The sequence below is a fragment of the Dreissena polymorpha genome, chromosome 4, assembly GCF_020536995.1.
Source record: "Dreissena polymorpha isolate Duluth1 chromosome 4, UMN_Dpol_1.0, whole genome shotgun sequence".
NCBI lineage: Eukaryota > Metazoa > Mollusca > Bivalvia > Myida > Dreissenidae > Dreissena > Dreissena polymorpha.
This window is the reverse complement of record NC_068358.1, coordinates 158,196-180,948: the sequence shown is the minus strand read 5'-3', so window position 1 is coordinate 180,948 and position 22,753 is coordinate 158,196. Positions and strand designations below refer to the sequence as shown.

At 34.9% G+C, this 22,753-nt stretch overlaps 2 long non-coding RNA genes across 3 annotated transcripts; one reads left to right on the top strand and one right to left on the bottom strand.

Moving 5' to 3' along the window:
- Nucleotides 1-6,341: 6,341 nt before the first annotated feature.
- LOC127878116 (uncharacterized) lies at nucleotides 6,342-9,432 on the top strand. The gene is made up of 2 exons (XR_008048742.1): nucleotides 6,342-6,680; nucleotides 8,398-9,432. It is a non-coding gene; the product is annotated as an uncharacterized LOC127878116 (long non-coding RNA).
- A 1,148-nt stretch (nucleotides 9,433-10,580) lies between these two features.
- Nucleotides 10,581-16,871, bottom strand: LOC127879896 (uncharacterized). 2 transcript variants are annotated; one of them, XR_008049326.1, is made up of 4 exons: nucleotides 16,221-16,871; nucleotides 15,530-15,641; nucleotides 12,796-12,876; nucleotides 10,581-11,232 (listed from the first exon to the last, which is right to left on the bottom strand). It is a non-coding gene; the product is annotated as an uncharacterized LOC127879896 (long non-coding RNA). The 2 variants fall into 2 exon arrangements; XR_008049327.1 differs by having other exon boundaries at nucleotides 16,358-16,871.
- Nucleotides 16,872-22,753: the final 5,882 nt, after the last annotated feature.

Genomic DNA, 22,753 nt, shown 5'->3' with positions numbered 1-22,753 from the left:
CCAGCCATCCCATGCAAGCTAATGCTATCAAACTTGAAATAAAATCTTATTAGTTTGTTTTATGTCTTTACAAATGCTCAATAGTTTGTGGAAAATATACCTGAACTCAGAATCGTCTATAAAGTACAAATTCTTTAAAACATAAGCGATCAATATGTTTCAATTATGGTCCTCTTCCACTAATGATATGACCACATTACCTTGACCTTATTGAATATAAACAATTACCCCATGATGACTTACGTTATACTGTCAAGCACTCGAATAGTCGAGCATGCTGTCCTCGGACAGCTCTTGTTTCCTATAATACTGCTCATGCAAATAACATAATACGAAATGATGACGATGACAACTACAATAACAACCTTTTTAATCGAAACAAATCGAGCTCAATAATTTTTATCGAATTACATACATCACCTACAGAACTCCTTAAGTCATATACTTAAACTCTGAACTTATTAAACAATGATGTTGTACTAATTAAATTATTTTTACCAAAATTGTTGAAAATATTGACGAAACTTTTAATTTTTCGCCTTATCCGAAAAGAGGAAGTTGCAAGGCGGAGTAAACCCAACATCATCCCGAACAAATTATCCCTACTATTTTACATAAGGCGGTGTTAAACTAAATCCTATCAAAATATCCCTAATTTTTACAGAGCCAAACAGAACAGGACAGACCGCACTCCATTAACGATCGGTTAACGATTAACGATAACCGCTATTATGTGACCTGTGAAACATAATAAAGTCTTGTTCTGTTCTGGATAGTGAAGAGTTATATAACAAAAGATGAAATGGTTGCTTATAACTGTCTATCATGGAACCTTCTTAAAAAGATGTTATCAAATTGTCTAAGTTGAAAGAGAGCCTTTCTTTAATTTCAAGACATTCGAGAGTTTGCTACATTCATTGCTTGCATCTGGGTAGACAGCTAGATAGTTTAACAACAATAGATGAAGTATTTATTGAAATATGGCCATATTTAATAAGTATCTGTTCGCAGAGTTTTACTCAGATTTACAAAGTTCACTCAAGCCAATAATTTGCATTCAAGTCCAAAAGAGTTGTCTAACCTGCAAAGTTGTATGAATTGTAAAGGTATTTCAAATATAAGTTATATCACATAAAATTATGACTGTGATATAAGTTTGCATTCAAGGTTTGAACTTACCTCCTCGCCGATGTTATAGCTCTCATATACGTGAAATAGCAAAACCAGTAAAGCGATTAAAGGCTTAATTGCAGGTATATCTCACACATTATCAATATACAACATGCTAGATTTCAGCATTCTTTTCAATCGCAAATATCATATGCATTAGATAAAGTGTTTCCTCTTAGTTTAAGTATCCAACACTATTTAATATTTTAACATTTATTTCTATTCATAAGCTAAAACGCTGTAACATTAAGACGGAACGTTATAATTCTATGGTGAACGCTTCACGAATATAATATTAAAGGGGCCTTTTCACAGATTTTGGTTTTTTTTTACTTATTCATTAAATGCTTTATATCGATAAATGTAAACATTGGATCGTAAAAGCTCCAGTAAAAAATCAAGAATTAAATTTAAAAAAAGGAAAAGAACATTGCCCGGACCAGGTTTCGAACCAGTGACCCCTGGAGTCCTGCCAGAGTCCTGAAGTAAAAACGCTTTAGCCTACAGAGCTATTCCGCCGATTACACTAGTTGATGTATTTTATACCTTATATAAGCAATCTTCGTAGTTTCACAAAATTTAACGACAAAAACAGAACTCTCCAAATTATTCAATCGTTTCGCGTTGCAACGCTTTATAATTTTTAGGTTTTAAAATCGTCAAAAGATGCATATAATGGCTATATTAGACCATGGTAAATGTTCAGTATGACTGTTTCCTCACAAATATCATAACTAAAACGAAAATTTGCGAATCTGAAACAACTTTTTTCAATTTTGTCAATTTACCAAAGCGTGAAAAGATCCCTTTAAAACTATTACTGATAAATGCTATATATTAAAGGAAGCGCAGATGACATACTGCCATTATGCATTCGGGGCTGAATTAGTTATTCATTCCTTATTCAAGCCAATTAATTCAAGACATATACTACAATGCATTCCTTAAAAGTAAAGTTTAAATTAAATACGTGAACCACATATAAATATAAATAATTATATATATATATATATATATATATATATATATATATATATATATATATATATATATATATATATATATATATATATATATATATATATATATATATCTATATATATATATATATATATATGTGCATTATTAAAAACATGTATTGCAAAATATTTCGTCTCAGTTTTAGTACATGATAACCTAGTTCTTTTTTCGCGACTGAATAATGAAAAAGGAACCAGTTCCTCATTCTTTATTCAAAACTAAAAAGGTTTGCCAACAATGAAGTCGCCGGATATTATAACGGTGGTCAAAACATGGCGCACCACAGGTTGACATAATGTATTAAGACGTATATTAATACAATAAAAATATCAACGAAACAAAAACATAACATAAAATGAAGGCGTATTTTTTCATTTGTCGTTTAGCAGTGGTCTTTTTCTATTTTTTGTTTTTAAAGATAATTCCCTGGCGTCAAAAAGACCGTGCATGTGGTCTAAAACGGTATCAACTTACCGGTAATGTATCTTAGTTATTTGACTTCAGATTGTGGTCATTAACAAAGATTGTTCAAATTTTATTTCCGGGTTCGATACTGGCCATGCCCCACACAAACTAGCGATCTATGGCCATTTTGCCCTCTTGTAAGTGAAATCTGGCAATTAATTATTAGGGGTCATAGTTCCTTAATCTATTTTAAATTGCCAGTTGAAAAAAAGGTTACGTGTTCTCATGTCTTTTTTTGGCACACAAATAATAATGATACCACTTTTATATAGCACCCTTTTCATACAGTATTGTGCGTTCAGAGGCAAAATGTACATGTATAACAAATAACATGTGTTAAAGCATCAAATTTAAGAGCACATTCTAACTTATAAAACGTTATACAAGAACTGGCTTTATCAAATGACGATTAAAATAAAGAAAACGCCTAATGGCTGTTGTACTGGTCAGTATACTACCATGTGTCTGTTGTTCAGAGCAGTGTACTACCAGGTGGCTCTTGTACAGGTAAGTATATTACCATGTGTCTGCTGTACAGGGCAGTATATTATCATTTGGTTGTTGTACAGGGAAGTATATTACCATGTGTCTGTTGTACAAGGCAGTATATTACCATTTGGCTGTTGCACAGGGCAGTAAGTTACCATGTTGCCGTTGTAAAGGGCAGTATACGTTCATGTGGCTCTTGTACATGGCAGTATACTTCCACAAGGCTCTTGTGCAGGGCAGTATACTACCATTGGGCTCTTGTGAAAGGGAGTATATTATCACATGGCTGTTGCACAGGGCATTATACTACTATGTGGCTGCCTAACAGGGCAGTGCATTAACATGTGTCTGTTGTACAGGGCAGTAAATTACCATGTGGCTGTTGTACAGGGCAGTATTTTACCATTTGGCTGTTGTACAGGGCAGTATATTACCATGAGGCTGCTGTACAAGGCAGTATATTACCATGTGTCTGTTGTACAGGGCAGTATATAACCATTTGGCTGTATTACATGGCAGTAAACTACCATGTGGCTCTTGTACAGGGAAGTATATCACCGTGTGGCTCTTGTACAGGGTAGTATATTACCATGTGGCCCTTGCACAGGGCAGTACACTACCATGTGGCTGTTGTTAAGGGCAGTATATTACCATGCGGCTGTTGTACAGGGCAGTGTATTAACGTGTGTCTGATTTACAGGGCAGTATACTACCATGCGGCTGTTGTACAGGGCAGTATACTACCATGTGTCTGTCGTTCAGGGCATACATGAAACTGTCAGTTTCACTTCATTAGGATTATTGTTAAGTCGGTGCTCTCAGAGCCCGGCACTGCTGCTTAAGGCAGACAGTCCATGCCGACTATCTACCTGAAACTCGGAACCCTTGTTTATTCACTTCTTCATTCAAAATAATTATTAAACATAACCCGTTGTAGACGTTTACAAACATATGTGTTTTCAGTCTTGTTTTGAACGTTCAAATTGTTCCAGAGTTCCGAATATGAAGGGTAGAGCATTCCACAACTCAGGCGCAACACTTGTGAAACTTCTTCCTCCATATTTCACATGGCTATCTAACTCCGGTGGTGGTTGAAGTCGTAATGATTTTTCAGATCTCAAAGAACGTGATGATATTTTGACTTTTAACATGACTTTGATATATGATTGCGCTCGATCGTGGAGAGCTTTGTATGTCGTCATTAGGATTTTAAATTGAATGTGGCGGTTCACCGGTAACCAGTGTAGTTCTTTTAACACTGGTGGGATGTGTTCATTCCGCCGAGTTCTTTATATAATTCGTGCTTCTGTGTTTTGCACCTTCTTATGCTTGCTTAGTGTTGTCGTTGGTACCCCATAGAAAAGGGAGTTGCAGTAGTCCATACGTGATGTGACAAGGGAGTTGACCAGGGACTTTGTTGCGTATTTTGATATATTGTCTGATGTGGCTGATCTGTCGTATTTGTGAAAATTTATTTATTTAATTCAGAGTCCAAAAACGCACCAAGGTTTCTAAAACAGCCAGATGGTTTAATTTCTGCGTTTCCAATTTTATCTTCAGCATGTTTTGGTTCGACACGCAAATCAATATCCGTCAGACAAAGTTCTACACGATTTAAGATTTCCGCTTTTGACATTGGGTCACTTGGTTCAAAAGACATATAATTGTCCATCATCGGCATAAAAATTATATTTCAGACCATGTTTCTTGCATATCAGACCTACTGGTTTTGTATACATTGTGCAGAATTTCGGACCCAACACAGACCCTTGCGGTACACTGAATTCCATTAGCAATGGTTCTGACAAATTTCCATCAATTGTAACTGTTTGGTATCCATCACTAAGATATGATGTTATCCATTCTAACGGTTTTCCACTTATGTTAAACTGTGGTTTAAGTCGGGTCAGTAACGTATAATGATCGATGGTATCGAACGCTGCGGATCAAGCCTGACAAGAATTGTGACATCGTGCTTATCCAACGATCTTAGAATGTCATTTTGGACCTTCATCAATGCGGTTTCTGTAGAGTGATATTTTCGGTATGCTGATTGGTTTGGTTCATGAAGGTTATTCAATGTGAAATGAGATTCTATGCGAGAGTCGATTACCTTTTCCAACACTTTAGATGAGAAGGGGAGATTTGAGACAAGTCTATAATTTTTTAAGTATTTGCATGGCGATCAGACTTTTTCAATAGAGGCCGAATAAGAGATTTTTAAAAGATTTTGGGACATTTTTACATAGAGGCATTCACTATTTTCGTGATTGACGGTAACAATTCATTAATGCATTCTTTCAAAAGCTAGGTTGGAACAGGGTCTTATTCTTTAGATAAGCAGTAGAGATTTGAGACAGGTCTATATTTTTTTTAAGTATTTGTATCGAGATACGACTTTTTCAATAGAGGCCGAATAAGAGATTGTTTAAAAGATTTTGGGACATACCCTTTTTCCATAAAGGCATTAACTACTTTCGTGATTGACGGTAACGATTCATTAATGCATTCTGTCAAAAGCCAGCTTGGAACAGGGTCTTATTCACACGAATTTGTGGCTGATTTTGAAATGATGTCTTTTACCATTTTGTCTGAAGCCGGTGATAGTTCGACAAGTTGTTCACTTTGTATTCTAGAATTTCCTCACTCATCAGAGATGGTAGTGTTTGGTTTTGGCTGTTGATGTCATTTCTGATAACATTAATTTTATTGATGAAGAAGTCACTAAAATTCTGTGCTAATTCTTTAAACGAAGAACATTTCGGTAGCACAACTTTGTCGATTTTTCCGAGAAGCTGTTTTGTTCTTTTAAACATATTTTTCTGATCTTTTCCACATTCTTCTATTTTTGTCTTTATAAAACCCAAAGCGTGGCTGTTCCAACATTTAATTTTCCTTTGAACATTGGTTTCTATGGAAAGCCAAAGGGGACCCCCGCTAAAATACATATACTTATATAGTAAATATCGGGATTTTCATTTTCCGCGGAACTTTCACTTTCCGCGAAAAACCAAGGCCAGCATAGCCATAAAATACTGCATACAAATCGAAATCTAAAAAGAGCGGAACTTTCATATATTTTCCGTCGGAACAATTATCTTTCAACCCTGTAGAGAATGCGGGCTCAAATAATCGCGCGGAACCTTAATATTATCTACTCTGTACAAATAGTAGTGTATAAAATCGCGCGGACCTAATCCACAAAGCGCGGAACACTAATATCTTCCGCGAAAATTAAGCATTGAATTACTGTACAAATCTCGGGTTGCTATGTAAATTGCGGGTTGCTAATGTAAAATCGCGCGGAAGATTCATTACTCCGCGCGATTTTCAATAGCATTGAATTACTGCACGAAATTCGGGTTGCTATGTGGTTACGCGATAAAATTTGATTGGTTCCGACACCTAGAAAGAACCAATCAAAACTCGCGTCTTATCCAGCATTCATGCAGTCATCATGATGACGGTTGTTTCACATTAACACAAAACCTTTTAAGGGCGAAAGAGTGATCAACTTTGATGACATAAGCGAGGAGGTTAGTATTTAACATACATGAATTATGAATTTTAATGCAATTAAAACAGCTCAAGAGTATCGAGTGTTGTTTTCACGGTTTGTTTATATGCAAACGTCTCTGTTAAAACATAAACACCCGCAAAAACACGTCATAATCATATGTCGTCAAATAATGAAATATAGTGTTTGTGTGTAAGAAACATCTTCCCTTAAGCTCAGTTAGTAGATAGCCAAGTTATTGTTATGGCAGTCGTATGCTCTAGTCCAGCACCGTATACATCTTCAATTAAAAAGAACAAGAACAAGGCTTTACAGGCAATTCATCCCAAAGGCAACTCGTACCTTGGTCAACTCGTACCCATTTTTAGCTCGGCGTTTTCGGAGAAAACCCGAGGTATTGTCATAGCCAGCTCGTCGTCCGCCGTAGGCGTCGTGCTAAAACATTAGCATTGGCTCTAAAATTAAAGTGCTCCACCTACAACTTTGAAATTTCATATGTAGATGCACCTTGATGAGTTCCTCACGCCACACCCATTTTTGGGTCACTAGGTCAAAGTCACTGTGACCTCTAATATAAAACTTTAACATAGGTTCTAAAATCAAAGTGCTTCCACCTACAACTTTGAAACTTCATATGTAGATGCACCTTGATGAGTTCTACACGCCACACCCATTTTTGGGTCATTAGGTCAAAGGCCAAGGTCACTGTGACCTCTACTATAAAACTTTAACATTGGCTCTAAAATAAAGTGCTTCCACCTACAACTTTGAAACTTCATATGTAGATGCATGTTGATTTGTTCTACACGCCACACCCATTTTGGGGTCACTAGGTCAAGGTCATTGTGACCTCTAAAAAAAAAATCTGACAAGCACCTGTAGCAGAGAGTGGCACCCGTTATGCGGTGCTCTTGTTGTCAACTCGTACCTCATTCAAACTATTCAACTTGTTTCATTTGTCTTATTTTGTCGCAATTGTAAAATTCTTGAAGGACATCAACCACAAGTGTCAATTTTCATCAACACTTTCGCTGCTTATACATATCTGCAACAGACAACTTGCGTGAGCAATGCTTAGATAATTTAAGTGGAAACATCAAGAGGAAAATAAAAATTGTCTCTATGAGTTTGACTTATAAGCTAACCATCCTACACCTATTTCTGTATATCGGGTACGGGTTTAGTTTGGGTAGGTACAAGTTGACTAAAAAACAGGTACGAGTTGACCACAATGGGTAGGTGTTTACCACGGAACAATTTGACAGGCATGCAGAACAAGACTATTGATTATTATATTTAACTGTCACACAAATCTGAAAGATAACACAATGTATTACAAACACAATGACTGTCAAGACATTCTAAACTCTTACAGTTAACATATAACAGGTGTACACATCTGATATACTGACCAAATTAAATAACTCAAGATTCACACCAGATACGACACAGTTTCAAAACTCGACATTTTGTCTGCATGCCACGCCAATTTAGTCCAAAAAAATTGATTTAACCAGTGAATTCTGAGCTATATATCTTAAAGCAGAATGCACATTATGTCTAAAAAGTGTTTTTCGGCTAATTTCTGGTATGAACTATCTTCACACATAGCATCTGGTAAACCTTCAGATAGCAATAGCAGAATGCTAATAATGAGTATAATGTTCTGTATTGTGGAAGAAATACATGTAGTAAAATAATATGATAGTATGAAACATGGTTTTTGTCTTTTATAGCTGTAGCAGTGTTCCCAACTTGAACATCATCTTCTGTGTACATATCTGAGGCAGAGCCAGCTTGCCCATCTGACCTCTGTTGTGGACAACCGAGTAAGAGCCAGCTTGCATGTCATCTGTTGTGGACATCCGTGTTAGAGCCAGCTTGCACGTCCTCTATTGTGGACATCAGTGTTAGTGCTAGCTTGCATGTCATCTGTTGTGAACATCCGTGTAAGAGCCAGCTTGCACGTCATCTCTTTTGGACATCAGTGTTAGAGCCAGCTTACACATCCTCTGTTGTGGACATCCGTGTAAGTGCTAGCTTGCACATAATCTGTTGTGGACATCTGTGTTAGAGCCAGCTTGCACGTCATATGTTTAGGACATCAGTCAGAGATAGCTTGCATGTTATATACTTGTGGACATTAGTCAGAGCCAGCAAGGACAATCTCTGTTGTGGATATCTGTCTTAGAGCTTGCACGTCATCGGTTGTTCACATCCTTGTAATAACCAGCTTGCACATCAACTGATGTGGAAATCTGAGTCAGAGCCAGCTTGCACATCATCCGTTGTGGACATCTCTTTATGATTCTACTCTTTGCTTAGATTGACACTGTGACTTTAGTGTAATATGTTACAACCTTAAGCTATTCCTATTGTTGAATAAAAATATTGTGTCATTAAAATATATTTTGTTGGATAATTTGTATGTTGAGTTGTATTGTTTGGTCATTGCAAAGTATCAAGTTATTTTAAGACAAGAAAAAGCTCATCTTTCATCATGTATTTATATTAAAATTCTTGAATGTTAGTGAAGGTACAGTTCATATAATTAAAAGCAATTTTAATATGATTGCTTGTGTTTTATTGCATAGTGAATACCATCTTGTCTTTGTGCTGACATATAGAACGGAAAAATAGTAAACTGTCGTTTTTATATGCAATGGGATTGTATATGAAGACTTGCATGTTCAGATGAAAAAATTGCCATAATTTTTCTCTTTATATTTTATTCCTGCTAAATGGTTGATGCAATAAAGTTAAGTCTTTAATGACTTGTGTTTCTTGTAATATTATTTGTAAGCAAATATGGCTGTAGTATTAGATGCATGCTGTACAAGATACTGTAGATCAACATTATATTGTTTGAGTATGAATAGATAATTCAAGGTGCACAGCCATTAATTTTGCCCTCCACCATCTCCGATTTTGGTTAGACAGTTGCAAGTTACTTGCATTAGTATGAAGTCTTAAAATAACTTAAGTATAATTGCTGTTGTGTTATTATTAACCTTTTCCTGCTCTGAGGAAATTTTAAATTTTCTACATGCAAACATCATAAAACCAGAACAGCCTGCAAGTAACTCACAATCTGTTCAGGTTTTATGCTGTTTGCTGCTCATCAGTATCCTTGGGTTGGAAACAAAGCCTTTAAAACTTTAATATAGTAAGAAAGGTCTTAAATTAAATTTATTCTCGAATGTGTCTTAGTGCGTTTTTGAGTGGTACAGGGTTAAATGTCTCATTTTGTTTTTGATTATCTTTGGTTTATTGAACATATATGAGCCTTGCTCTGTGAAAAAGGGGTTTAATGCATGTGCGTTTAGTATCCTCCCTGATTAGCCTGTGCGGTCTGTCCAGGCTAATCTGGAGTGCACATGCATTAAACCCCTTTTTCACAGAGCGAGGCTCATATGTATTAGACAGTGCATTCAAATAATACAATTTAAATCTGAATCTTTTATTTAGTTGCAATACTTTAAAGCTTACTATGTTTGCAGTTTTAGTGAAAACACAAACTTTTAATCAAAGAAGCATATAATGTGTATTACTCATTTAATCAACTTCCACTTTATTCCATACACGTGTTCGACTCTGTGACATTATGTTCTGTCAAAGCTTTTTATTGCAAATTCATTTAACATAAATTGGTAACCTTGGGTATCAAAAGAAATCCAAATTTTACTAGCCATAGACTTTCCAAAATGCAATTGTTTCTGAGAAGTATTTTTCTCTAGAAGGTGGCAAAACTCCTAAGCAATTCCGTTTTGGGCTAATGGTAGGGCTTATGCGTGTAACACCCATTGACAAATTATTAAATATACATTGAAAGGTCATTGTTCACAAAACAGATCATGATATAACATGATGCAGCATTTTGTACTATATCAAATTAAATGTTGCTGAAAACAGTAGAATATTCAAATTATGGACATTTTATTCTGTTAATAATGCTATCTTTCTAACATTACAAATCAATAAAGCATGCTTAACAATAGCAGAACTCTTTTGACTTTTAATTATCTTTTCCAGTCTTTAAATCTTTACAAAATTCATTGTCCCACTAACACCATCCTATAAAACAGGTTATGGCTTCCAATTGTTAATCAACGATAAAGCATGAACAAAGGCACAAATATCGCAGTATCTTTTGCAAATGATACAAATGTCCATGGCCTCGATACTGAACAAAAAGCAAGATTTCTTGTCAGGCGGTAAGCTAACTCCTCGAGAACATTCGAAAAATGTCCATTTAATGCGCCACTGGGCCGTTCCTATTTAAATGGGCATCATGCACAGAACTTGGCCATCCAGGTCATATGTCCAAACATTTCAAGTTACTGTCACAGACTGCTTGAAGAACTAAACTGCTGATAAACAAGGACCTATGCTCAGATGTTGAAGCAGGACATGCACTGTGGGTTCCATCAACAGTCCAATCATTCTACATCATTCATGAAATCCATAGGCAATGATCTTCAGCTCATGACGAGATTCTGGAAATCTGATGTACTGCTCCATCATTGCTGACAAGACTCTACATGTTGAAATGACTGTGTAATGTTGAGTCCCTGAAATACAAAAGTAAAATTCATGCTAGAGTTTAGCCATACTAATTATGCTTGATTGCATTGCAAGCTTTATGCTTATTAAGACATTCTAGAGTCCGTTTTCTGGGAGTAATCAGTACTTTGTATATATGAAGATAAAGAGACCACTAATAAACAGGGTTGAACCCAAAATGTTCCCATCACTAGGTGAACACCATATCCACTACGCCAGCCTGACAAAGTAAATGAAGTGAAGCTTCTAAGTTATGTCTCATTTGAAGTTAAACAAGAGCACCGCCCTGCGGGTTCAGACCTCTCATCTATTTTTTTTAAAGTTGAAGGGACCTATCTCAATACTTCAATCACAAAGGAGGGAAAGGTGGGGTGGAGAAGGGTGTATAGTGTGGTGGTGTGGTCATTTATTACACTATCTTCCAAAAATGAAAAAATGATAAAAATAAATATTTGTGGTTTTTAGCCATGTTTAAAAAAAATGGGCAGGGGGTATAGTGTGAGGGTGTGGTCATTTATTAGATGATCTTTCAAAATGAAAAAAAAAGTACTTTTTTCTTTTTTTTTGGGGGGGGGGGGCGTGGGGGATGGTTTGGGTGGAGTCTATTGTGGTATGTCAGATAAGAGTTGCTTTGTAACGCTTGTAAAGAAGTTATGGAAATTTTAGCAAAATTTAATAATTTCACCTTGAGAGTCATGGTCATTCAAAGGTCAAGGTAAAATTCAACTTGCCAGCTACAGTAACTTATGATAGCATGACAGTATTTGAAGTTTGAAAGCAATAGCCTTGATACTTGAGAAGTAAAGTAGATCAAAACACAAAATTTAACCATATATTCAAAGTTACTAAGTAAGAAAAGGACCATAATTCTGTCAAAATGACAACCAGAGTTATTCAACTTGTCCTGTACTGTCCCCTTATGATAATTTGCGAGTGTTCCCAGTATGAAAGCAATATCTATGATACTTTAGGAGTAAAGTGGACCAAAACACAAAACTTAACCAAATTTTCAATTTTCTAAGAATAAAAAGGGCACATAATACTTTCAAAATGCCAGTCAGAGTTACATAACTTTGTCTGCACAGTTCCTTTATGATAGTAAGTGTTGCAAGTATGAAAGCAATAGCTTTGATACTGTAGGAATAAAGTGGACCTAAACACAAAACTTAACCAAATTTTCAATTTTCTAAGTATAAGAAGGGCACATAATTCTGTCAAAATGCACGCCAGAGTTATCTAACTTTGCCTGCCCAGTCCCCTCATGGTAGTAAGTAAATAAGTTTTATACTTGATACTTTATGAGAAAAGTGGACCTAAACACAAAACTTAACCGGACGCCGACACCGACGCAGACGCCGACGCCAAGATGATGACAATATCTCTTTTTTTTTCAAAAAAAAAAGATGAGCTTATAAATAAAATGTAACATATTGCAAACTTGATTACACGATTTTTCATAAATACTCTTTCAGCTTTTTATTTATATATGAAGGCTAGGGTCACTTTCTGCGAGCCTTACAAAAAAACTAACTATATTTGCAATTGTCAAGACTCCTTCACATACAATTTACCTTTGCTTATTCCAATATCCTTTTGCCAACCAACATTGTGCGGTCACGTACCATACATGGTTCCACAGTTGTACAGAATTCCTACAAAATAAATGAAGTATACATTTACAATTCAAATTTCTTTTCAAAGAATGTGTAGATAACTAAATTCCCTATACATTACTTTAATGTCATAAAATAAATTTCAAACAAGGGCTGTTTGTAAAACATGCATGCCCCCCATATGGATTGCCAATTGTTGTGGCAGCCATTGTGTGAATACGTTTTTTGGCACTGTGACCTTGACCTTTGACCTAGTGACTTGAAAGTCAATAGGGGTCATCTGCGAGTCATTATCTATGTACCTATGAAGTTTCATGATCCTAGGCATAAGTTCTTGAGTTATCATCCGGAAACCATTTTACTATTTTGGGTCACCGTGACCTTGACCTTCGACTTAGTGACCTCAAAATCAATAGGGGTCATCTGCGAGTCATGATCAATGTACCTATGAAGTTTCATGATCCTAGGCATAAGCGTTCTTGAGTTATCATCGGGAAACCATTTTACTATTTAGGGTCACCGTGACCTTGACCTAGTGACCTGAAAATCAATAAGGGTCATCTTCGAGTCATGATCAATGTACCTATGAAGTTTCATGATCCTAGGCAAAATCGTTCTTGGGTTATCATCCGGAAACCATCTGGTGGACAGACATATGGACATTCGGACCGACATGTGCAAAACAATAAACCTGCTCTTCTTCGGAGGGGGGCATAAATATTTAACAGATATTTTACAAAAATTAACTTGATTCATCAAATTAATCAGTATCGAATAATAGACCAGTTTCACAATATGAACACCGATACTATTTTTAGATATCAATCATATCACCTGACGTGTTGAATTGCAGAACAAGGCTGAACGTGGAACTGCATTTTCTTTTGCTATGCAAATTGCGTTGAATATCAAGATTATAATGCGCACTTGACACTGGTTACAATTAAGTCAAACATATGAATACAGACAACCATCACATGTCATGCTGTGTTAAGTAAAAAAATTGATAAGTAATTCAAATATAAAAATTATAACACCTAAATAATGATTCAAGGACATAAGTTATGTACTATTAGTGTATATTAATGAATTATATTTAATCTTTATAAATAACAATAGATGTGTTCATCAGAAACACAATGCCCACTACTGCGCCGCTTTTAATTATACATATATTTTTTTAACCTTTGACCTTGAAGGACGACCTTGACCTTGAACTTCCACCACTCAAAATGTGCAGCTTCATGAGATACACATGCATGCCAAATATCAAGTTGCTATCTTCAATGTTGCAAAAGTAATGGCCAACGTTAATTTTTTTTCGGACAGACGGACAGACTGACATCCTGACTGACTGACGGACAGTTCAACTGCTATATGCCACCCTTCCAGGGGCATACAATTTCCAGTTACCCATAAGCATCAGAGTAAATGTGGTCTGAAGACTAAACATCGATTATTGCACAAATCGAAGTCATAAATTAGCAGTATACAATACTAAGTATTGTAAGACTACAATTTTCAAAAGTAGGATGTGTACAATTTCATGAATTATAGAACGTGTAAGAGTTGAATCAAGCATCAGACAAAGTCCTATCAAATAGAAGAAAATGACACAAATGTTTAGCATTAAATTTTTGAAATATTAAAAATATATAGGTATAAAGCACTTTATAATTATGATAAAACTGGCTAATATGTATACAGTATTTAGTTTCTGACAATCTTTATGGACAGATGACTTTCAATGTTGACAATATCTTTTATGTTCAGTAAAAGCAACAATTGAGTATTTGGCGTTAAATTATTCCAAGAAACGGCTACGCAATGCTACAACCATGAGACGCCATGGTCACATGGAGGTGTCATTAATTGTGTTAAATGACCAGATGACCAGATATCTACAACATGTGGTTTATGACATCACGTTGTTATTTAGTATTTGTCTGCACAGTATCTGATCATAAAGAGGTTATGGGTTTGTGCTGAATACAGGGGAATTTAAACGCAAGATCTATCAATAAATAAAATAATTGATTAATCGCCCAAATAATGCGCAAACAAAGAGTGTCAGATAATCCAATAAGTTTAAGACTGTCAATTTACACACACTAACAATTGAAAGCCATACTTGGTGTGTCAGAGTTTGTGCAAAAAAAAAAGAATACAAACAAGTACTTTAATCAAGAAAATGTATTTCATATATTGGCACTTAAAATGGAAAGAATATATTATGTAATTAATGGCTATTTCTGACGAAGTCAACTTGTGTTGGCAATATCATTAAGTTGATCTAGCTGAATAATCAAAAGCAGAGCGATATTGCAATGCACTATTAGAAATCTCTACACGTTCAGCCTCATTCTGGAATTCTGCAATCATTTGACTACCTGCTATATTGGCTTATTGTGAAAAGGGTCTATTCACTTATAAATACTATAAAGAAGTAGATTTTCCATCACTGTACAGCTGTTGGGCTTTCTTAAAGGAAGTTTGGGAGTAAAATAAATCTACTCCAAGTTTTTATCACAAAAAACTTCCAACAAGTGGAGAATTAGCCGCATTTAGTGGATGATTTAGAAACATGATTAATTTAAATTAGATCTAAATGTAATAGCTATTGAAAAGTTAAGTTATCCAGTTATTCTTGCTGCAATGTGGATAAGAATAATACAAACCAATAATGACAAACCTGATATCAGTGATATGTTGACCTTTGAAGTCGAAATTGAGACCTGAAATCTGTCTGTATAGAGAGGCACAATTTGTTTGGCATATCTTCAACCATTACTGGCAACACACACCTACAAAATTTATATATAAATTATATTAAAACATAAATTTATTAATAATTTTATTTATTAATTTATGACGAAATGTTTAAATCTAGGTCAGCTATAACAAAACTAAAAACGGATTAAAAACAATACCTTATTTTTTAATTAATAGGTTGAAAACAAAAATAAATGTATTAATATATTGACGTTCAACTGAACGAATACAAGACACAAGTACATTACATTACAATAAGTTATTATTTTAGTCGCATTTGGAGAAAACTGGGCTTAGTGCATGTGCGTAAAGTGTCATCCCAGATTAGCGTAAGCCTGTGAAGTCCGCACAGGCTAATCAGGGACGACACTTTCCGCATAAACTTCATTTTAGGTAAGGAGGGACTTCCTTGAAATTAAAAATACCATAAAAGCGGAAAGTGTAATCCCTGATTAGCATGTGCGGACTGCACAGGCTAATCTGCGATGACACTTTACGCACATGCATTAAGCCCAGTTTTCTCAGAACGCGGCTCATTTAATTAACAATTGTCAACATTATGCAAATTATCGGATAGTTTTACACAATATTAAAAAAGTACAAATACAAACCTTATAATACATGTAAATGATCGTATGCAATACAGTTATTGATCCCAATCTGATCTATTTCCGAATTATCTGCGAATCCATCGAGTAGAAACAATAACCATGCAATTCGCTCCGCCATCTTGAAACGTTATACTTACTGAACGCACTGATTGTGTTGCATTTGTTACAAAGTATCTGATTGGTTATTTCTAAGTATCGGATCCAATCAAATTTTTCGGGTAACTAGGGATTCTAACACCTAACAACCCGAGATTTGTACAGTAATTCAATGCTTAATTTTCGCGGACGATATTTGTGTTCCGCGCTTTTTGGATCTGGTATTTACTGGATTTTCTCTCTTTAATAGACTTCTTAAAATAGCATTCTACAATCTCCGCGCGATTTTAAACACTACTATTTGTACAGAGTAGATAAATAACGTTCCGCGCGATTAATTGAGCCCGCTTTTTCTACAGGGTTGAAAAATAATTGCTCCGACGGAAAATATATGAAAGTTCCGCGCTTTTTAGATTTCGATTTGTATGTAGTGTTTTATGGCCATGCTGGCATTGGTTTTTCGCGGAAAGTGAAAGTTCCGCGAAAAATGACAATCCCGATATTTACTATATAAGTATATGTATTTTAGCGGGGGTCCCCTTTGGCTTTCCATAGGTTTCTGTATATTTCGCGATCTATCGTTAGCTTAGAGTAACGCCATTTTTTTCTCAAATTTCCGTTTTAAATGTTGTTAGCTACGCAATTCGTCATTATTCCAAGGGCATGTTGGTCGTTCAATGATTGTCCTTGATTTCAAAGGTGCGTGTTTTTCAACTATTGACAAAAGACTTCGATTGAATGTATACACATATTCATATATACTCGTAATTTCAGAATAATTGTTCAAGATCTCACATGCGTTCATATCTGTTTTAAATGACTCGATGTCAATGGAACCTAGCTTTCTGTAAGTAACAGTTTTACTAGTTGGCGGTAGCCTCGACGCTCGAGCATTGAATGTTGCAGCAAAGTGATCTTTGGAAATGTTACCGTTTGAATTTGATAGTCCAGGGTCGTAAACATTGATATTGGATACTGTACTATAATTGCCTCTGGTAATGACAACATCAAGTGCGTATCCTGCAACATGTGTTGGAACATTTACGTGTTGTTTCAAACCAAATGATTCAAGGCAGCTTTTAAATGCGTTGGCATTGTTATTATGTGGGTCATCCAAGTGAAAGTTCAGATCTCCTACTATCACGATGTGGGGGTTCAGCATATTATATTTGGACATATATTGGGGGAAATCTTCTTTAAAAAAATTGGTAGGTTTCAACCCGTTCTTTTTTTATTGTGGTGGTCCGTAAACAACTGCAAGGCGTAATGAGAAATCACGTACAATCATTTTGCAATCATGCGTTCAAATTCTAAGAATTCATTGTCTTTTGTTGATGATAATATTCGAAAATTAATTCCTTTTTTGTGAACTATAGCGACACCAACCCATGGCTTTCCATCATTACGAGAGACACTTTCAATGTTGTAACCATCTGGAACAAGTTCATTCAAAAGTACTTTATCAACAGAAGTTCCAAGATTTATTTCCGTGAGTGCAACTATATCAAAATCGTTTGATATTATTATGACAGACAAATTGTTAAGATTAAAAAACATCATGAAGCGATGAGGTCTTTGAATCAAAATTCATCATCAGTTTTTACTTGTTTATGCATTATAGCTGTAGCTATAAAGTAGGTTTAAATAAAATGTTTGACAAATAACATAACACTGTGGTGAACATTTTGTGAGCAGATGCATTCAGTGTACTTGCATTTATTGTCAGTTCTGTCTGATCAATGACGACAGTTTGCAATTACAATTTTGTAATTAATTCATCCTGTTGAATGCTTGAACAATTCCCTGTCATATTATTGTTTGAGCGTTGTTAGCTAACGTTTTTTAAATGCATTGATATTGGCAGAGAGCGAATGTTCCTAATTTAAATCATTGGTTCTGTGGCAGCATATGTACTTTTCAAAATTCTCCGAGGTATAGGATTTCGTTGAATATTTCATGATTGACTTGATTCATATTGTCAAGTGAGCAAAATAGACTGACTAATTAATGAAACGGATCGAACACATTTTGAAAACGGAATAGAATGGTCATTAATTACATCAAATATTTAAATACACAGCCTTAATTTGCATCAAAATTCACGGCACATAAATCATCTTCATAATGGCACATGTACTCTTATAGCTATGGCTATCCTGACACCTAAAACATGTACACAGAACAATTGACGTTTCCGAATACTGTACATGAATAATGAATGACTGGAATGCGCAGTTATGTTTTAGTTTTGCTTTAAAAAATAATCATATTTCGATGTTCTTCCGACAATTCACTGTCAATTGTTAACATTGTTTGGAGCGGATCAATGTTCCCAATAAGGAGTTGTTCAACCTGAATAACTAACTCAACGAATTCTGAATATATTTTGTAATATAATTAAGTTTTAAATGAAATTGTATAGCTTGTATATTGATGCACCAGTTGACAAAAATAACGTTAAAGTCCTTGTCTTAACTGGTTGATCATCCCTTTTATGTGAGTGAGATTGGCAATAGTTTGTTTCGGGACCGTCTGAAGGTATTTATAATGATGCTCTGTTGTACGCTTACCACTTTAAATCACACATCAGAGAATACTGCGCAAGAACTCAATACGGAAAAGTTATTTAATAAAACATAAACCACTCGACTTTGCGATTGCTTTAGGTTTTTGTTCGTAGCACAAACACTTATCTGAAATCGACAATTAAATTGACAAGTTGTACATTATCTATATTATTCAATTATTTTCTTATTTTTCAACATTTGTGTAGAGTGTAAATAGACGAACAAAAAACAAAGATATCAAATGTCGTCATGCTCAGATACAAGTTAACGCCACTTGCGTGCGCTTGTTAAGTGTATTTCAACAGTGTTCTTGTTATCATCCGTGAATGACCATGTTAAAAAACAAAGTTCTTTTTATGAAAGGTAGTCTTAATGACAAACGAGAGTTTTGATTTTGATATTTTCACTTTTCGTTGTTGTTGTTTTTTTGGATGGTTATATAACAAAGAGACCTTTATGCGGCACAGTGGCGTAGCCTGAGGTACATTTTAGCAAAGGTAGTCTATATGGTTCGAGGGGGATGCCCTTTGGAAATTTGAGTTTACCTGGAACGTCTCTGGAGTGTTTGGAGGGCATTTGACCATGTTTAAACAAATATAAGTCAGAATAATTTACGGTATGTAAAAATAGTTTAGTAACACACACATTTTATTCATACATATATGTTAATGTATGTCATTTTATTTTTTTCTGAAATTATTATTTCCAAGTGTTTGTCGTTTTGAAGAATACATCTCTCTTAGCTTGACACCAATTGTCGATAACCCGTTCTTTCGAAGGCTAGAACCATGAACATCACGGTAAGAAAATCGAAATCAATGGGAAACCAAGAATTGCCGTATCAGGACATTAACAGACTAGGATCTACGCCGCGGAAATCGTAGTAAACAAAGCAGCCACATGCAGGACGCCAGGACTGTCAGCACAAATCCATCACTGTTTGCAGAAACTGCGGAGGCCCATATCCTTAAGAATCGCAGTGACCTGTTAAAGGAACGGGATTTAAATAATGCCAAGTACAAGACATTCATGAAAGCGAAATCGGAAGTGGTTTGGAAGCTGACGCAGGTCTTGTAGTATCATCTGGATTCAATAGAGTGAACACAAATCTTGAGTTCTAAGGTACCAAAGGTGACACTTAAAGTAAAAGGAAGAAATGTAACCCTCTTTGTTGACACCGGAAGTACCCTGAACGCCATCAGCTCTCAATTTTACATGCGGTAAATCATATACAAAAACTGAAAACCTCAACAGCACAGGTATTTGTATTTGAATAGAGATGTCGATGTTTTATCCGACCCATCGCTTTAAAAGACTTAATTTTGGTGTAAAAGAGGTGCATAACATATTGCCGACGATGTTATTTTTCAAAGGTTGACGAAACAAATCCAAAATGAGAGACTCGAGTCTCGGCAAAAAATATTCCAAGAAAAGAATCTTTCGTAAACTAAAGACAAGCGATAATTCGGCAAATCACCCGATCCAGTGAATTCGAGGCAAATACAAAAGTCAAAAAGCCAAACAACGCAGCGGAGATGAGGTCGTTTCTGTGGATGACCTATTACGTATCAAGATTTATATTTTGCCTGGAGACAACATTCTCTATGATGGGAATTCCGTGCATATTAAATGGAACAACTGAGCAACCTATCAGTCACAATTGTGAGAATTTGCGAAAATGTACGGAGTTCAACAGAGGAACACCGTTGCATCACAAGGCAATGGTCTCGCGTTTATTAAACCTCTTGTCAAAACTTTTAAAAAGGACAGTACGGAAGGAATGCAGACAAGTACTTTGCAACTTTCGAATGAAATACGGCAGCACACACCATCCCAACATAAACCGCTCACAGGCATTAACTTAAAACTGAAATTCCGATAAACATATCACAAGAAAAAGATGACCATGTCCAAAAGCGGAACTACGTTTCAATACGCACTCAAAAACGAATTGCACATCTTAAAAGAAAATAAAAAAAATTGTCAAAAATTATCATTGACGATACAGTCTTAGTAATACACACTACGGCTTAATTGCCGACTACCGCGACGGTGCAGTTATTAAATTTGAGATGAATGAAAGTATAATTGTTGTTTTGAAAGTATAATTTACTGTTAAACAATATCGTAAACATGTCTTTAAAATTAGTTCCCATAAGGCCATTATAATGTCAGCGCTTAAGAGTTTTAATTCATCTGGAATTATATGATCGCTTTACCTTGAATGTTTATGCTTGAATCCGTGAACTTTATTTGTATGTAAATATTTGAAATGATTGACTTAGAATATAAAGCATTGAACAAAAGTAATTTAAGTGTGTAACTGATTTCCTGTATAACGACGAGTGTATAAACATATCTAAAATACCTGAATTTAAAAACATGTGTTACAAAAGAACAACATTGTTAATTGTTTTAATTTAGGCATCTTCGTATATGTCATTTATATAATGCATCACAATATATTATGTTAATAGTTTTTAAACTTTTAATCTTTAGGAGGAACTTAATGGTAAGCGGTGCCAGATAAGCCCCGCCTAATGCCACGTTAAGCGAATAAATGCTTGCGGCATTGTGTATGCTTGTTTGGATGTTAGTTGCTCTCTGATAGAGGTAATGAATATAGAGAATACTATGTTAGTGTGATTGTGTACTTAAGTTTATCCCACGAGTGAAGAAAGGTTTACATGGCGAGGCTTGCCGAGCCTTGTTAGCCTTTCTGAGACGAGTGGGATAAATTTAAGTACACAATCACGCTAACATAGTATTCTATTTATCCTACATTATAGTTTTTATTTAATTTATTCCTGTTGCAATTTAAATAGTAGTCTTAAATTGATAAAATAAAAGCAAAAAAAAACACATTAAATTTACTGAATCTAACATTGCGTAGTAATATTAATTGTGATATTTCCCGTTTACGGAACTCGAAATAGTCCTTAAGAATTCCACGCAATAGAAGAGAAACGAGACAAAATATCGCTATACTCCTCGATTCAATTTTAATCAGCGTTCCAACTGTGTTCAAACTACAATTCTTGTTTAACCACTGTAAAATGCCAAAAACAAACATGGCTTAATTTCTTAATTATTTTATTTTGGTGAATGAACAAACATACATGATATATGTTAAACTAATTTTTAAGATAAATTCAAAACAACGCTGTATTAAAATTACTTTTGATTTTGAAATGGAATATTTAGCAGTCATCGAATAGTTAAAAGTGTGTCACTCACAAATTCAGCAAATGGTTAAAAGAACTGTCAACTGGCTACATAATCTTAACAACAGTCGAGAATCATTAAGCAAAAATATTCAGATATCAGTAAAAATCTTAAGTTACTGTCAGATCACCTAGAGGGAATATTTCTCTTGTGTTGATGAAACAGCCGCATAATACCTTTGAAAATTAAACATTCATATGTTCTTGTATTTAACTTTGTGAGACTTAAAAATAATTATTGACAAACAGATTAACCAATCCTTAGAAAACAATACGTCTAGAGAATTGTTTGATGTTTGATGACTAGATTGCATGAATATTTGAAAAATGAAATTAGTTATTAATTGTCAAAATTGATTATAACTGTATCATAACTACATCATATATGTTGCAACTTGTATGTAACACCATATTTTAAAATGCATTATTGCCAGACACATAATAAGTAGTTACTTTGACTTTTAACAAAATCAGAAACACACAATATATGTTAACACGGTAAAATTGAATGTCAAGTGTGTTTTTATCATAATAGCAGGTTTTTATTAATATGTTCACTTTAAGTGAAAACTACCATTGAAGGTCATCGATATCCCCATAAATCCTTTGGAACAAACAAGTTTTAACTTCAAATATAAACCTTTAA